The sequence below is a fragment of the Hordeum vulgare genome, chromosome 5H (assembly GCF_904849725.1).
Source record: "Hordeum vulgare subsp. vulgare chromosome 5H, MorexV3_pseudomolecules_assembly, whole genome shotgun sequence".
In the NCBI taxonomy this organism is placed as follows: Eukaryota; Viridiplantae; Streptophyta; class Magnoliopsida; order Poales; family Poaceae; genus Hordeum; species Hordeum vulgare.
In genome coordinates this window covers 429,165,923-429,181,622 of record NC_058522.1, presented here as the reverse complement: position 1 = coordinate 429,181,622, position 15,700 = coordinate 429,165,923, and the positions used below count along the sequence as shown (strand labels likewise).

Below are 15,700 nucleotides of genomic sequence, written 5' to 3'. Positions count from 1 at the left end.
TATAGTTGTTATTTACATCGTGCTCAAAGAAACAACTGAGCTGCCTCGTGCACAAGGAAAAATAAACAAGCTAGGAAATGCCCAAGCTAGGTGTATTCCATGGCCACGCAAAAATGTATGATACATGACACTTTGCTAACTCATTTGCCCTGTTCTTGTATATGCAACTATTCTGAACTCTTTTTTATGCAGATTATGCAAACAGATGATACTACCCTGCTGCACTCTAAGGTACTATCATAGCTCATAGTTGTTGTTTTGTGCTCATATTATGTATAACTATACATGATTTTTATTTTTACCTAATTGCAGGTTTCTAGTGTTTGTAGTCAGATGTCAGTCAACAATAGCGAGAATGTGGATCCCAACAAAATAACTACTGGAACTCAGGTGACCAAGCATCAGACTGATTGCAGTACTTTAGAAGGTGCAGTGAGGAATACCCTGAAGAGAAAGAAAGTTTTTGAGACAACAAAAATGAAAAAAGGTACTCAAGCAATCTCTCCTACAACCGGAAACAACATACTTATGTATAACTATACATTCTTGCATGCATGTTTGTGTAACCTTGTTACATTGCTGAGAACATTCTTTGCTCTTGTAGATGCCTAGAAATGCCGGTACACTCCTCAAGGTTGAAGTTGAAGGTGACACACCGCTGATTGGCTTGCGCTTGTCTGTGTCCGTCTATGATTGATTGCATCAAGCTGGAACACTTCTTCATATTGTTGTCACAACAGTAGGCAGTGTACATTTCTGTTTGTGATTGATACTTTGATATTGTTTCAGAATTTGTGAAGATGTTCTGATGGTCATGCTTTACATTATTCGCGTGCACGGTGATACTTCTATATGATGCAAGCCTCTGAATCTTGTTTTACTGTTGTATGTGTGTTTAAACAGATCCAGATGCAAATTTTTGAGCTTGCTGTAATAGTGTTTTATCATATTTTTATTATGCCACAGAAACATTTTAGAGGCAATATAGAAGATGCCACATAATGGTTTAGAGGCATTATTTAGAAATGCCACAAAAATGTTTTGAAGGCAGTATGAGAGATGCCATGCATAATTTGTAGAGGAGTATGAGAAATGCTACAAATAGTATTTGGAGGCATTCTGAAAAAATGTCTTTAATTGAACTTGTTGGCGTTCTAAAAAAGTGCATGTGTGTTGATCTTTTGAGGCGTTCTAAAAAATACCTTAAATTGAGCTTGCTGGCGTTTTAAACATGCCTCTGTGTGATCTTTGAAGGCATTCTAGAAAAATGCCATAAAAGACCTTTTCCTTCGTGACCATCTCTAGCATATTTTCGAAATGCCTTCTTTTATCTAAGCTGGCATTATATGGGCTTTCTGAGGCATTTTAAAGTGCCTGCTATTAACGTACGTGTTGTAGTGGCTTTACCTGAATGATAACGGAAACACTTTTTATGCAGCTTATCAAAATAAAGGAAATGCAACCAAAATGTATTTCACTTCTGCATATACAGGAACTGATCCCCACTTGGACCAAATCAGCTTAAAATTTTAGCAGACACATGCATGGACCGGAGGAAAATATCAGATGCATTTACACGAAAGACCGTGCATCTAAGTCAATCACATAGATTTCGCTTAAGCAAAATTCAGAATCCAACGGTTTAAGCTTCTTGGAGTGTTAGTATGGCTTTTCAGTTTTTAGTTGCTGAGGAGTCTCACCCATTTCTGGTTGATGTTTGTATCATCTTATCTCTATTAATGAAATGCAGCAGAAAACAAGAGATTCTACCCTTGTTAGGAAAACAAAACAGGATTGCTATGTCGAAGCATGCATGAAAATGATGCATTCCACTTGGACCCCTGTTGAGGCACTGACCAAAACTAACAAAAAGCATGAATTAGCACCAACACCAAATTTCCAAACAGCTAAATACCAAAAATACTGATGTTCGTTTTTCAGTTTTACTGAGTTGGTCTTTGTACGTAAACTTTAATGGAATTGGGCAATGCACCAATAAGACAATAATTTTATAAATTGATAATTTCATTAATTTCATTCAGAGTTTCAAATAGACAGCAAGAATACATATGATCAAGTTTATTGTGTGAAATGAAGTTTCCCTACCTTTAAATAAGACCTAAGCTTCAGCCGAAGCTCTTTTGTATCTTAGTAATTCGCTTATAGCATCCTCACAAGACATCACAACTTTCTCACCATGGCTAATAGATAATGCAGGAAGAAGCCTTGCTTTAGAGAGAATGAGCTCTATAAAAGTGGGTTGCTGAGCCATGCCTCCGCCTCCGCCCCACGTCTCCGCTCCGGCTACGCCCTGCTTACCGCCTCCGCCCCACGTCCATGCTCCGGCCAACCACGGCACCCTCTCTAGCCTCGCTGCCTCACCTCCACCTTCCCCAGCCGATACCTCCCACCCCTACGTCCGCTCCGGCCAAGTAGCTCTCCGCTCGATTCTCGGAACCGGCGACGAGCGTGGAGTCGCCTTCCAACGACGTTTGCTTGCCTCAGCAGGCTCTACCACCTCCCCTCCGTTCCTCCACAGCTCCCTTCCCATTCTAGTTCATTTCCCCCGCTCCACTATAGCCCTAGATGAAACCCTACTCGCTGCTCTCCTTCAAGGAGTCATCGGTGGCTGCGCCGGCGACTTCTTCGTCACCAAATGCGACTCTCGCACCTTCCGTTTCCTTGTGAGCTCGCGCGCCGTGCGTGATCTTCTTCTTCAGGAGAAACCCAGCTGCATCAGCTCGTGCTCATTCGTCTTCCTCCCCTACCTCCCGCTACCGCCGTCCTCCCCCTCTGCCTCAATAGGCTGCTCTAGTCTGGATGACTTTTTGCGCATTCCCTTCGACTTATCGCTGCAGTTTGAATCGATCGCCTTGCTTCACCTGGGCTCTCCGGTCACCACATCGACGCCCAATGATCATGGCTGCCGCATGCATGCTTGGCTCATTCAATTCCCTTTCAAGCTGGACGCCAAAACCCTGGGCCTCATCCTGTCCAGGCTATTCGGCGGTGACCACACCAGGCTCAACGTCACCTTCGATGCCGAGCGCCGCTTCTCCTTCACTGTCGCCTCGCCGGCGATTGCGGCCCTCATCGCCAACTTCGGCGACTTCATCCGGCCGGGTATCCTGCGGCGCTTCCCCAACCACGGCTCATGCTCTATGCCGCCGCCGCCGACGACTCCTCGATCTCTGCTGCACACAACCAGCGGAACCCGTTCCCTTGATCCTGCCAAGGTTAGGCCCTTCCGTCCTGGATTTAGATTCTATAACCGCATTAAGACTAGGTTTCACTCGGCCGTCGCTGCTCCACTACGTGTTGATGACCCCCCTTCCTGCTGTATTTGGATTTGCTTTCAGTCTAGCCTAGTGAAACCCTGTCTGACGCTGGTTTTAAGCTCGCTAAACCACCATTTTTCACGCTCTAATGACTTCCAAGCAGCTAGACTTTCTGAATTTCTTTTCAAGACGACCGTCAGCTCTCCGGAAGTACGCCTTGAAATTTTGAAAACCAATGTGTTGGACTTCACATGTCTCTCCCTCCACCTGTTTGACTGCCCAAACCTAGCACTAGATCACCTACAGTCCGCATGTACTCGCCACGCTGACCAACATCTAGGCTCCACCGCCCAAACCACAAGCAACGGCCTTCCTGTTACATCATCATCCGTACTTGGTTCGCTCCCTATCCCCACAAATTCAGCTATACCTCAAGCGGCCAATATGACACGAACAATTGTCGTCGGCCCCCATCCTGTGAACAAAGACCGCGGTCGGACCGGACTCTCTGCTGCATGCAAGGACGTCTCCTACACTGCTTTGACCTCAAGCCCTCCTCCTCCCGCCCCTGGCAAGATTCGCTACTGCGAATCCGCTGCAGCGTCACCAGGCGACCTTTCTAAGATGCCATATTCTTTTAATCAGCCAAGTACACCACGCCATCCCATCCACCCTACAATCAGCGCCACCAACCCAGACACCCACGACGGGTGCATGTCAACCCAGCCTCCTGCCCTACCGAATCTCACTGCATGCTTGTCAGCTACCTCGAATGGACCACACCAGCCCTTTTTGCATCGTTGTTGTTTGCACCCAGTCGGCTGTCATGATCGCTCCCTCCCATGCTCATACAAGACCTCCTGCAGCTACACAGTGCCCCGCCAGTCCATCACACGCCACGCCCATGCCGCCCGTGCAATCGCCCAACGACGCAGCCTTACCGCATGCTCCCAGAACCTACAAGGAGGCGCTGCTTGCTTCTACCCCACCCGATAGCGCTGCTGTGGACTTTATAAACCACCCCACCTCTCCTACTGCAGACCATCACCACCTCGCTTTCCTCTCTCGGCTAGACCGCCACCGCAAGAACCGCTGCTTCCGCTGCCTTGCAACGGACCATCTTGTAGACACTTGCCGCGACCCTGTCCGGTGTGCTCGCTGTTGGCGATCAGGACATGGCAGTCCGTTCTGTCCGGCGGTTCGCATTCACTCTTACTTCCCGCCTCTTCCCGCCAAGCCACACCTAAACCCATCCTTCTCCCCCAGCGGCGACATGGACCGCACCGCTACACAGCTACCCGAGCGTAATGCGCCGGCTGTCATCCTCCCAGGCGTCCCCATCGTCGTCTACACCCCTGGAGGCTCCGACGTTCCGCTGCTGGGCGTCCCTGAACCTCTCGCCAGCCTTGGTGCTTCTGCGCCTCCCAGCGTTGCGGCTACGGTGCATCCAACCTTCGACGACGATGACCTACGTCGTCGCCTCCAAGACGTTCGCTTCAACAACCCTCGCGACAACTCCGACCACGACGCGGTGCCTCCTAATGCTACTGCATCCCCGCTCGCCCCTCCGCCTCCACCTACAACCCCTGTCATCTTTCCCCCACCATGCCTCCTCCAGTGCCCGCGGCGCTTCGCCTTCGCCCACCTACGCGACGCCGTCCACAACCCCTCTGGCATCATCCGCCAAGCGCTGCAGGCTGTTGGGGGAATCCTGCGTTCGCAATCGGCGGCTCCTGGCATGGGGAAGCCTGTCTAACCTTCTCCAGCCACCTTGAGCGCGAGCGAGTGCTCTCGCGCGGCCTGCTAAACTATGAGGGCAACATCCTCTCCATCGAGCCCGTGGAAGATGCGGAGCGCTGCATTGCCGTCTTCGACGAGCTCATCGAGCTGGAAGCCGTCGGCATCCCACATGAGCTGTGGCATGATGCTGGCGTCAAGTTTGTGCTAAACCACTTCGGCGACGTCTGCTTCGTCGACCAGTACTGCATGCAAGGGGACTACACTTTCGTTCGGGCGCTGGTCATGGTGGCTGCTGGACTGCCAACGCCCGAGTCAATGATCATCTGCCTACCAGTCTCCCATGATGTCAAATCCGTTGCCCTCAAGGTCATGCAACGGTGGACACATGGCGTCAACGCCAACCCTTTCGCTGGCAGCTCTGAGGACAGCATCAGCACCGCGAGCTCCAGCTCAGGAAGCTACCCCGCCGTCGGCTGGGCTGGGCCCGAATCCATATATCCGCCCGTGCCGCCGCCATCGCCCTCGCCACCTTCTCCTCCCCCGACCTCGGCCGCCGTTGGCCCCGTCGACACCACTTCGCCTCCTCCTGCCGACACAAGCGCCGATGTCTCAGCCCCTACGACCATCTTCGCTCCGACTCCTACTAGGCATGAAACTTCTGTCCACCTCCCACCACTGCTGACGCCGCTTCCTCCCAGTGCTGCTGTTCCCTCTGGCGCCATGGCAGACAACCAAGCTTCGGCTGTCTATGCCGCGACGACCATGGACAACGTGGCTCACCCCTCTGGTGGCTCCGCGTTCGTGCCATTCGCGCCGTTCGCGCCCACCTCCGCTACCAGGCCTCCAGCGTCCAAGACCACTGCCTTCACCTTTGGAGCTTCCTCTTCTCGTGCACCGCCACTGCCTATCAACGACCTCGACTTGCATGTGCTCCACATCAATAAGGCTAGTGTCGCTGCCAAAAGGGCGCGCCGCTCCTCGGACAAGGGAAAACGCTCGACGGATCTCCTACGCCGGAGTGACCGCCTTGCCCGCAAGGAGCCTCGCGTCTACACCTCGATCGCCGACCGCGCTTCCAAGGCCAAGGCGGCACGTCTGGGAGACGGGGGCCCTGCTAAATAATTCCTCGATGCTCTCCATGACACTGCCCTAGATGACCCTGCTGCGCCCCCGGCTACGCCGGCTGCTCTTGCCCTTCTTGCTAAACTATGTGGTGCTGACTTGGAGCAGGTCGAGTCCGTCCGCAACGCAGAAGCTGGCGATGATCATGTCCGCATCGACGTCCGTGATGGAGAGGACGTTGAGGATGGCGGTGATGAAGATACCCCATGATCTGCACGCCCAAGCGGCCTCCTAATCGGCGGGCGGTCGGGATCCTCCCGAGCTCCTTAGCCGTAGATAGTACTAGTCCTTATTCGCTGCTTGCATGCTGCCCATGCACTCTGCCACCCCGTGCACTGCATGGCTCCGCATGCAGCTACTACAAGCATTTGTGCTGCCCCTATTTACGTTCCCCAGTTCGCGTTAGAAAGCCTCTTCGCCCGCACTCCCCTAGCTTCCATAGCAACCACTGTAATGCCGCTTGTACCACATCTCCTCAGCGTTTGTGCTGCCAAATACTATGGTGTGTTCATGTTACCTCATGAGTCACACACAAATTTCCGTCTGCTCCTAGATTGTTCGAGGGCTCGGTGACGCCGCCAAATGCGCTAATGTTCTATCGGAACTTGTCTCCATCAACCCACACCTTGCATTACTCCAAGAAACTAAGCTACAGAATCCCGACGATCTCAAAATTCGATCCTTCCTACCCCGTTCCCTCGATCATCTGACAACCCTACCTGCTGCTGGAACCACCGGAGGAATGCTATCCGCCGCTAACTCTAGATTGCTCTCAATCACCTCCCACCAAAACATAGCATACACCTCTTCCGCCACGATCACATCCCCTGCCCTCCCAATTCCGCTGATCGTTACCAATGTCTACGCCCCATCTGTCCGCGCCTAGAAACAGGCCTTCCTCGATGAACTAGTGTCTATCCAACTGCCATCCGATACGCCATGGCTTATTCTCGGCGACTTCAACCTCATCCGCTTCTCAGAGGAAAAAAACAAAGCCTCCTTCCACCGGCACGATGCAAATGCCTTCAACGCAGCTATTGATTCCCTCTCCCTCATCGAGCTCCCCCTTCTCAATAGACGTTTCACCTGGTCTAGCGGGCGGAATGAACCAACTCTTGAACGTCTCGACCGGGCGTTTATTAACTTAGCCTGGAGCGATACATTTCCCAACACAACCCTGTCCTCCCTCACCCGTTTCGTCTCCGACCACGTCCCTCTACTCGTTCATATTAACATCGCCCTTCCTCGGTACAGACACTTTCGCTTCGAATCTGGTTGGACGATGTCCTCGGAGTGCCATAGGATCGTCCAACAATGCTGGACCCTGCCGGCTGCTGTTAACCCAGGGGCCTCCTCAAACGCCTCCAGTAATCTAATTAGAGCTTTGAAAGCCACTAGACAACGGCTCAAGCTTTGGGCTAAATCAAGAGACCCACCGCATGTGCGTGAAGGCAACTGCAAAAAGATCATCCACTGCTGGACCTCAAGGAGGAGCTGCGTCCTCTATCCAAAGCCGAGCGTGCTCTACGCTCAGTGTCTATCGTTGTCCTCCAACGGACCATTCGGGAAATTGCTGCCTACTGGCATCTTCGCGCCAAAATTAGAGCCACCATCAACGGCGGTGAAAATACGAAGTTCTTTCACGTGTCTGCATCCCAGCGACTCCGCAAAAATTCTATCGTCTCCCTAACTCATGATGGTCAAACCTTCTACTCGCACAACCAAAAAGCCTCATTGCTAAAATCTTACTTCACTCAGATCTTAGGTCGCGTCCCTATTACTGCTTGGAACTTTGACATCGCCCGTCTATACCCTAATCATGTCCCCCAACTAACTTCAATATACGCCCCCTTCTCCGAAGATGAGATCAAGCTAGCCTTCTTTCAAATGAACCCCCTAGCTAGTCCGGGACCCGACGGCTTCGGCCCAACCTTCTACAGAAAATTCTGGCCCCTAATTAAACCAGCCATCCTAAACTTTTTCTCGGACTTCTTCCACAACCAAGCGCAGCCTGCAAGGCTAAACCAAGCTCACATAATCCTGCTCCCGAAAAAGGACTCGGCAGGGACACCTGACTCCTACCGGCCGATCTCCCTGCAGAACTGCCCCATCAAGGCAGTCGCCAAAGTGCTCACGAACCGAGTCAAACCTTTCATCTCAGAGCTCGTCCATTCCGACCAAACCGGCTTCATCTCGGGTCGAAACATTGCGGAAAACTTCGTCTACGCAACAGACATCATCAGCTCGTGCCACCTTTGAAAGAAACCAACTATGGTCATTAAACTGGACTTCCGCAAAGCTTTCGACTCCATCTCCTCGGAAGCCCTTTCCGCCATCCTATTAACACGGGGCTTCCCTGCACCCTGCTGCTCCTGGATTAAAACCATTCTTGCCACCAGCAAATCTGCAATCGTGCTAAACGGAGTTCCCGTGGATTGGATCAACTGTAAAAATGGCCTACGTCAAGGCGACCCAATGTCCCCCTACCTGTTCATCATTGTTGCCGACCTCCTTCAACAACTTATACGTCAAAATAACACCCCACTAGACCTTCACCACCCTATCTACACAAATCTACCCCCTACCACTCTTCAGTACGCCAACGACACGTTAATCATCGCTGAAGCCTCCACCCAAGCCGCCTATGCACTCAAATCAATCCTCCATGACTTTGCCCTTGCGACGGGGCTTTCAATAAACTTCTCTAAAACAACTTTCGTCCCCCTTCATGTTCCTTCGGATCAAGCCAACGCTATCGCTGCAATACTACAATGTGACACATCCTCCTTCCCGTAGATATACCTTGGCCTACCGCTCTCCCCCACTAGACTACCTCACAATGCGTTCCTTCCCATACTCCAAAACTGTAAACGGCACCTCCCGGGCTGGAAGGCAAAACTGCTTAATAAGGGGGACCGGGTAATTCTGCTGTCTGCTGTCCTAGACTCGCTAGCTACCTATTTCATGATAGTCTTCCTTATCCCTAAGAAAGTTCTAAAATCCCTAGATGCGTTTCGCAGGGCATTCTTCTGGGCTGCTGAGGAAACTTGTACCGGTTCTCAATGTCTAGTTGCTTGGAAAAACGTTTGCAAACCGAAAAAATTTGGTGGTCTAGGCTTGAAAAAATTGCGTCAACAAAACATTTGCCTCCTCATGAAGTTCGCTGCCAGGGCTCTATCAAACAAATACTCCCCTTGGTCCGACTGGGTCACAATTCACCACCCAAACGTTTTCCTAAAACCCACCACCCACACCTCCTTCCTCTGCAAGACTATAACCACACACCTACCAACCCTACAACATATTTCGTTTGTACGTACTAAAAATGGATGCCAAACCTATTTTTGGCTTGACACTTGGCTTGCTCAATGCCCCCTAGCCACCGCCTTCCCCAACTTATTCACTCACTCTACGCAGCAATACGCCCGGGTGGCATCTATTCTTCGTGACGGTTTAGTTTCTAACCTGCGGAATCGCCTATCAGTGGCGGCCTCGCAAGAAATGGGTTCTCTGTTGTTGTTGCTGCAGGACTACACTCCATCCACGGAGGACGATGAGCGACTCCTACATGGTGGCCTACCATTTACTACCAAAACGACATACAAGCTACTCTCCATGGAGCCGCATGAAGACCCCCACGCTTCGTCAATATGGTCATCTGGGGTTCCATCCAAAGTCAAAGTGTTTGCTTGGCTACTCTTCCGATCACGACTAAATTGCAAGGCCAACCTACATCGCAAATACATTCCCCCCAACTCCCTTTGCCCGCGCTGCAACCATGATCACGAGGACACCGAGCATATCTTCATCGAGTGCCCTCTGGCCAACAGACTATGGCAGCGCCTTGGAATCACCCCGCCAGGCAACGTCCATGAGCTATGGGACATTCGAGACCCAGTATCCCCCATGAGGCCTATCTGGCCATTCATCCTGCTTCTTATTCTCTGGAAGATCTGGGATGCCAGAAATGCCAAGACATTCCGCGCTATCGACCGTCACTCTGCTACTTCTATTAGACTAATGATCGATGACCTAGACCTCTGGTCACATAGACTATGTAAGAACTCTGAAAAGGAAGCCGCTTTCTCGTGGCGGCTACTCCTATCCTCACGCGCATGCGTCCCCATGTAATTCTGAAACTCGTAATCAGCTATGGCTGCATTACCTTTGAGTAATATATTCAGGTGGGGGAAACCCCCCCCCCCCCCCCCCGTGATTCTCAAAAAAAAGCTCTATAAAAGTCATTTCATTTTGACGCCAATTAATACCGGTCATCTGCACAACCTAAAGGTTGGGACACATGCCATCAGTCCATAATGCATTTTGAAACTCTCCATTTCCCTCAAATTTCTGCTCCTCCTTATCATAGATCTTCACATATAAAAGTAAAAAGGAGAATTAACCTGAAGCGTCAAAATGACCTTCAAACAATGTTAATATGAAAATATGAATGGGAACCTTCATAAATCAGGATTACCTCTATTTTAAGCTTTTCAAGATTTGGGGCACTCTTTAGTAAACAAAACGCTAACATAATAGGGGGTTGCTCACAAAAGTGCATACACAACTTCAAACTCTTCAAGTTGTGAAAGGTGCACACACTAGTAGAAAAAGGGGCTTCCGTCCCAGCTCAATTTACACATTAGTCCCGGTTCCAACATGAACCAGGACTAATGTTAACATTAGTCCCGGTTCGAGCGGCAAGGGTGCCGGTCGGTCATTAGTCCCAGTTCAAATGGGACCTTTAGTCCCGGTTCGTGTCTCGAAGCGGGACTAAAGGGTTTTGGAGGCTACCTTTAGGGTGTGTTTGGTTGGAGAACCAACTGTCATGGAATGGAATGGTTCCATTCCAGAGGAACGGGTCGGTTCCGTTCCTGTGTTTGGTACGAGCAAAAAAGTGGAACGGGATGGTTCCGATCGAGTGTTTGGTTGGGAGGCATAGAATGAAAAATGGAAGGGAGAGGGCCGGCGGCGACGCAGCAGAGAGGAAGGCAGAGGGCCGGCGGCGCGGAGGGGCGGCAGAGAGGGAGGGGGCCGGCGGCGCGGAGGGGCGGCAGAGAGGGAGAGGGCCGGCGGTGGCGCAGCGTGGCAGCAGAGAGGGAGGGGGCCGGCAGCGGCGGAGGGGCGACAGAGAGGGAGAGGGCCGACGGCGCGGAGGGGCGGCAGAGAGGGAGAGGGTCGGTGGCGGCGCAGCGCGGCAGCAGAGAGGGAGAGGGCCGGCGGCGCGGAGGGGCGACCGAGAGGGAGAGGGTCGGTGGCGGCGCAGCGCGGCAGCAGAGAGGGAGAGGGCCGGCGGCGCGGAGGGGCAGCAGAGAGGGAGAGGGCCGGCGGCGCGGAGGGGCGGTAGAGAGGGAGAGGGCCGGCGGCGGCGCAGCGCGGCAGCACAGAGGGAGAGGGCCGACGGCGGCGCAGCGCGACAGGAGAGAGGGAGAGGGCCGACAGCGGCGCAGCGCGGCAGCAGAGAGGGAGGGGACCGGCGGCACAGCTGGGGAAGGAGGAGACGAGTTGCGCGAGACGAGCCATTCCGTGTGATTCCGTCAATTTCGTGGTACTAGCACGTTCCGGATCTGAGTGGAATATTCCCTAAAGTGGAATGAGTGGGTTCTGTTCCATTTGGTAAACCAAACGCACGAACAGGACTAGGAACGGGTCCGACCCGTGACATTCCAGCACATGACAGCAACCAAACACACCCTTAGTCCCGGTTCGAGACACGAACCGGGACTAAAGGGGTTGTGAATTTATTTATTTTGTTTTTAAATTTATTTTCTGTTTGTAGTTTTTGTTTTAAATGGTTATATCTTTTAGGATATTTAATGTTTTGGAGTGATTCTTTTTTGCATTAGATTCAAAATTTTGTCTAGTTTCTGTTTGTGCAATTAGTTTTCGAATTTGAATGGTTTAAATTTGAATTTTTTCAAATTTGCTTCAAACCCAAATTGTGAATAACTTGAGTTTACAAATAGTTTTTAATTTAATTCTTTTTTCCTAGTCATCTGTTAGATTGTTCTTACAATAAGATTTATTTGGTTATTTTAGAATAATTTAAATTAGGATTTTAATTAAAACAATATTGTTTTGCTTATATAGTTGTTTTAGTCATTTAATTGATGTTTTTTTTAATTTTTAGTTAGTTTTTTCTGTAGATTTTAACATGTTATAGTATGGTGCATATTAAATGCATAAAAAGTCCGGAGTTAAAATAATTTTAATAAAATGCCTTTGTAGGAGATGAGTTTTCGTCTGAAACCTTGATACTTCGAAGGATGATCCAGTTTGTACACGAAGTGCATCCACTTTTTGCCGTAACCCTCTCAACTTTTTAGCACATGTCATGTGGGTAAAATGATGATACTATGCCAAGTTTCAACCTTTTCATAGTTCATTTGTAGTGCTTTTCAATTTCAGGGTCAATTAGCTCAAAAAAATAAGTAAATGCATGAAAAATATCAAATGAAGTCAGAAAATATTGAAAATTTATGATGTGGCTTTAAATGGTGTATTTTGAACACACAAAAAGCATGGAGTTCAAATTATATCAAAAAAATAAAATCCCTTTCGAAACTTTGATACTCCGAAAGAGATTGTCCATTTTATACACGAAGTGCATCCTATTTTTATCGTAACCCTCTCAACTTTTTAGCATATGCTATGTGGGTGAAATGATGATATCATGCCAAGTTTCAACCTTTTCAGAGTTCATTTGTTGGGCTTTTCAATTTCAGGGTCTTTTGCGTCAACATAGCAAATAAATTTAGAAAGGGTTAACTCTCGCTTGGTTAACTTTAGCTGTGACTCTCGAATGATAAAATCTTCAAAAAACAAAATTATTTGAGATGTAGTTAGGTTTTAGTGCCTAGTTGGTATACAAATTTTGATATATGAATTTTGACCGTTTTTCCAAAAAAGAAAAAAAACAGCCATAACTTTTGCATACGACGTCGAAAAAAAAGTTTAATATATAAAAAAAAACTAGAGAAAAATTGGGACTCGATTTCACCCGGGCTTGCCCGGTGAAGTTTTCTCAGATGCTTAAAATTCCAAATGTAAAAAAAATTATTTCAAAAAGAAGTTTTTTCGAGGAAAATAAGAAAAAATAATTTTATTTAAAAATATTAGGTTGTTTTCATTGAAATTCACTATTATTATTACTTAGATAGTTTATTTTAATAATTGTTTGAATTCAAAAAATTAAATCATGTGACATGACATCAAGACACCAGGTTGTTTAGGATTGATAGCTTACTATTGTCAGGAAAACAACAAGTGCACACTTGGCAACTAGGGACGATAGAACCAAAAAGTTAAGCGTGCTCGGGCTGAAGCAGTGAGAGTATGGGTGATCGGCCAAGAAGTTAGACAATTTGGAATGAGTGATCCACGCTAGAGCAGTGAAGATGGATGATTAGAGATTAAATTGTCAAATAATTCAAAGATTTGAAAATTGGAATAAAACATAAAAACAAATCAAAAAATATTTAAAAATAAAAGTTAAAAAAACTACGTTTTCGGATCAAACAAATAAAATAAATAGACGGATCCGTTAGTCCCGGGACTAAAGGTCCTCCCCCCCTCGCTCTCAGCCCCGCCACGTGGAGGGCCATTAGCCCCGGTTTGGGGCCGAACCGGGGCTAGCATTAGTCCCGGATAATTAGTCCCGTTTTTTGAACCGGGACTAATAGCCCAAACGAACCGGAGCTGAATGCCCTTTTTCTACTAGTGACAGAATTATCTTCGGCATCTTAGCACTCTGAAAAATTGGACAAAGAGAGAGCGAGGATAATATCAGGACTGAACCTGGATGCATCTCTAGAATCAAGGAGCAGTGCAAACGAAGGGACATATATTATTTGTATATAAATAAAAAAGAGATCATAAATGTTCAAAGGTTCAGCACACCATAAACCACACAAAATTGATACAGTTTGCAAACGAAAAGGAGAAATATACAAGCTCAAACGAGCTATATCGCATGTGCCGCGGTCCAGGGAGGATATCCCCCTCAGGATTCGCCATGCAGCAGTGCAGCGAATCGGCCTCGGGGCCGGTTCCAGGAGACAACGGCATCTCGGGATCCGCTTCAGGCGACAGGGCCCTCGATAGGAGTGCCAGACCCACGCCAGCCTCCGACCGGGCGCCTCTCGGGCCAACCGCGGTGTTACAAGTGGCGCTCCTCCAGCCGCTCGGCGCGTGTGGACACAGACACGTGGGCGGGCGGACCCACGCCATCATTGGCTAATAACGAGCCGCTCAACCACCACGGATCTTCTGCGGTCGCTGCTTCACCACCACCTCGGAGATCTGCCACACAGGATCCGAGCCGCGATCAACCGTTTGCGGCGACAGGATCCGCCTCGGGATCGGCTGCTGCAGGAGCTGGTGGATCTTCCGTGCACGTACATGACTCTGATTCTACTCCTCGCCGTACACGGTTGCAAAAAGGGGTAATACAGCCTATTAATTATAAACACATGACCAAACATGGCCTAGTTTGCTCTACAGGTGAATCAAAGGAGCCTGCTACACTTGAAGAAGCACTTGTTGATGAAAAATGGAAAAAGGCAATGTGTGAAGAATACCAGGCCCTGCAAAGAAATAAAACATGGCACCTGGTCCCTCCACGTCAAGGTAAAAATCTTATTGATTGTAAATGGGTCTTCAGAATTAAGAGAAAATTTGATGGAACCATTGATCGCTATAAAGCAAGGCTTGTGGCAAAGGGCTTCAAACAACGGTATGGAATAGATTATGAGGATACTTTTAGTCCAGTTGTTAAAGCTGCTACCATTCGTTTGGTTTTGTTCATTGCTGTTTCCAGAGGATGGAGCCTTCAACAACTAGATGTACAGAATGTGTTTCTCCATGGTGTTCTAGAAGAGGAAGTATATATGAAGCAACCTCCTGGGTTTGAAAATAAAAATTCACCTCATCTGGTATGCAAGCTTGATAAGGCACTATACGGGCTGAAGCAAGCTCCAAGAGCATGGTATTCTAGACTTAGTAAAAAGATGCAAACACTTGATTTTGTTCCATCAAAATCAGACACCTCTTTGTTCATCTATACAAAGTTCAGTACCTCCATATTTGTCCTCATCTATGTTGATGATATCATTTCACAAGCTCTTCTGATGAGGCAATTTCAGGATTACTAAAAGATCTAAGTGTTGAGTTTGCTCTTAAGGATCTAGGTGAACTCCATTATTTCCTAGGAATTGAAGTGAAGAAACACAATGGTGGACTTTATCTTTCCCAGGAAAAATATGCTACAGATTTGGTAAGAAAGGCGGGACTACAAGGTTGTAAACCTACACCCACTCCATTGTCTAGTATAGAGAAATTGTCACTTATGGAAGGAGAACTTCTCAGTGCAGATGATAGTACAAAATATAGAAGTCTAGTAGGTGCTCTTTAGTATTTGTCACTTACAAGACCTGATATTTCCTTTGTTGTCAACAAAGTCTGTCAATTTCTGCATGTTCCTACCACAGTTCACCTAACTGCTGCAAAGCGTATAATCGGATATGTGAAACATACTTTGAGCATTGGTTTGAATTTCAGCA

The 15,700-nt window shown here is 48.6% G+C and overlaps 1 long non-coding RNA gene across 1 annotated transcript; it reads left to right on the top strand.

Annotated features, from left to right (window-relative positions):
* Nucleotides 1-20: 20 nt before the first annotated feature.
* Nucleotides 21-516, top strand: LOC123399970. Its single transcript, XR_006610460.1, has 3 exons — nt 21-115; nt 193-231; nt 313-516. It is a non-coding gene; the product is annotated as an uncharacterized LOC123399970 (long non-coding RNA).
* The last annotated feature ends 15,184 nt before the right edge of the window (nt 517-15,700 follow it).